Below are 3,102 nucleotides of genomic sequence, written 5' to 3'. Positions count from 1 at the left end.
ACCATGATAACTGTTAACAATTTAGTATATTAAAAAAAAACATTCTTATCAGATCTATTTAGTATATCTAACAATATTTAGCATTAATTATACTGATTTAAGTTTGTACATTAGTTGTTCTATCCCTAAGTCACAGTTTAGAACTAGTTTGAGGCATTATAAGTAAACCTAGGTTTTTGTTTTACGTGCACTACTGGTAAATAATGCCTTGAACGACAACCTCGATTAATTACCGTCATCTTGAATTTTGTTTGGATACTATTTTTATCGCTAAATATTACACATTGGCAAAATTTGTGCCAAATTCCAAGCTCCTATCTCTTTTTGGAAAATACTCTCTGTTCAATCTTATCTGCCTCAGAACAATCTACTATGATGAAATGCTACAGTATAGCGACACCTATGTACCACTTGGCATGAAAAGTTAGTTTGCAGGTACTTGCAAGTCACTAAATCATAACAATATTGCATGTGACCATGTAAACACATTGTATGCAAAATTTATAATGCATAAATATAATTTTTTTTTTCAAGTTTTAGATGTTAAGTTGTCAACAGTGTATGATATTGCCTATGGGCAATTCCGCAGTTAGGTGGACATGACATGGATGAAAGAAATGTGCCTCTTTATCTTACTCCTTGATTTAGGTATCAACTAATGCCATGGATGTTCATCAATCATTAAGGTCTTTCAAATTCAGTAGATTTTATTTTTCGTATTCATTGATTTTGCAAGATCTAAAACCATCATCTAAAATGTACATGTGGGACTGGGGATGCTGAAATTCACTTAAATGCAAATTACAGTGGGTTCCCTTGAAATTTTTTCCTCAAAGCTTTGCTAAAGGGTAAAATATGAATACATTTGAATACTCCAGAAGTCATGTGACATTTTGTCAATTACAAAAGGGTGAAATGACCTGCGGAATTACTCCGGACAAATGTAACGTTACTAACCGTAACGTTACTAACCATGCTTTTGGGGGTCTAGCTAAAAAATTATCGGTCGAACTGCTAAAAAAATGTGCATGAACATTTGTCATGATGCAATAATTGAAATTAATGCAACACTTTGTTTGAAGTAACTTGAATTTTTGCACACTTTTTGTTACAAGACATTGATTTTTTTGTCATGTCCTTTTTTCGTAACGTTACTAACCAGCCCTTTGAGTTGCCATAGCAATTCTAATATTTCTTGGATTGTATTCATTCTTTTCTGTATCATAAACATGGGAAGGATGAATATGTTTTTTACATAATTTTGACTTGAAATGAATAAATTGTAATTTTGTAGTAAAAACAAATATCTAAATTTGTTCAAATGTAACGTTACTAACCGCGGAATTGCCCCTATAATTCCAGAAATATGAATTATGTCTCAATCTCAATCGCAGGTTTCAAAACAATTCTTCAGTTCTTCTTTGATAAATATTAAATCATGCATTTTTACATTTCTTCCTTTTTTCAAAACAATATAAAAATATGCATTCCCTCCCCCCCCCCCAAAAAAGAGAAGCAAACAACCCCCCCCCCAATTTATCAAAATACATAGCTAAAGTGGTATCAACTTTTATGAAGTTTTGCTCTCCTTCATATGACATCAAATTTGTTGCAATCCAATGTCTCTATCAAATTTTATGTTTGAAATGTTAAATTCAATAAAATGGCGGCCCTATTGGACCGCATCTGTACTTTGGAGGTTTTTGCAACAAATCTACTGAGGTGTACTTGCGGAACATTGCTTAGTATACTTAATATCATGTATGGTCTTGTTTATAGAGAGAGTGGAACTCGAAAAGTAAGCACGATCTTGGATTTGACCCTCTGTGACGTCTTTGGGAACAGATGCGTGAAAATATATATCATGTAAAATTGGATTTCAAGTTTGAGACATTATAACTCCTGAACCAAATACAATACTGACCCCTAATTTTCTCCAAATATTGATTATATCATGGGAAAGATGTTAATTTCTGCATGGTTTTCATAAACATTTTTAATTTTATTTGTTTTTTTACTTTTTAGAGAAATATTCATGGTGCCTTCTGAAAAATGTCTCCATAAAAGCCTAAGATTGTTTGAAATACCATTAAAATGTTCAGAATATATAAACACCATATAAATAGACAGCAAAACAGACAAAATTGTATCAAAATCAAAATTATACATTTACTTTGGCGCAATACACTATGTCAGCTCTGATGGCCTGCAATCTTGAATTTTTTGAGTGATTGATTCAAATTTTGTTTTAAACTTTCTATAGCAAGGTTAGTGTTTCAAGCTTCTACCTCTATTTGAAAGATATTTTTGCTTCATCTCATCTGCTTCTGAACAATCCACTTTGAAATAATAGCAATCAGCGTCACCTGAGCTACCACTTGGTATGAAAAGTTAGTTTGCAGGCACAAACCCTTGTTTGTCAAAGAAAAAGTCTGCATTTGCCAAGACTACTACACGCTTCACTGGCACTGCTACACGCGCCAGTGTCAGTGGTGCGTGTAGTAGTCTTAGCGCGCGCAGGCTTTTTTCACGACCAACAAGGTCTTGTCACAACTAAAGTGGCCATTTTTACGTAGTGAGTTTTCAAGTTTGAGACATTATAACTCCTGAACAGAAAATGGTACTGTCCCCTAATTTTCTCCAAATATTAATTATATGTCAAACAAAATTCTTGAAACGTTTCAAGATAATCCTTCAGTCTTTCTTTGATTTATGCTGAATCAAGCATTTTCATGATTTTCCTTTTTTCAGAAAAATATCAAAAAATGAATGTTTTTTCCTTAAAATCTCAATCCAGTTATCACAATAACCCACAAAAATGGTATCAACTTGTAGAAAATTTAATTCTCTTTCATATGACATCATATTTGTTGAAATCTAATGTTTCTATCGAATTCTATCATTTAAATAACAAATTCAGTAAATATGGCGGCCATCTTGGACGCCATCTTGGATTTGGAGGCTTTCGCAACAAATTTTTTGAGGTAGACCAGTGGAATGTTGTTTGTTACAATAAAAACTTGAAAATAAGCATGGTCTACTTAGTTTGTAGAGAGAGTGCAACTCACTCGTTAAGTAAGCGACTTTCTGGGGTTTGGCCCT

Source organism: Diadema antillarum, unplaced genomic scaffold (assembly GCF_040938485.1).
Source record: "Diadema antillarum isolate AM-2024a unplaced genomic scaffold, OU_Dant_1.0 seq00000339_RagTag, whole genome shotgun sequence".
NCBI lineage: Eukaryota > Metazoa > Echinodermata > Echinoidea > Diadematoida > Diadematidae > Diadema > Diadema antillarum.
Note: the sequence above shows the minus strand (reverse complement) of the source record.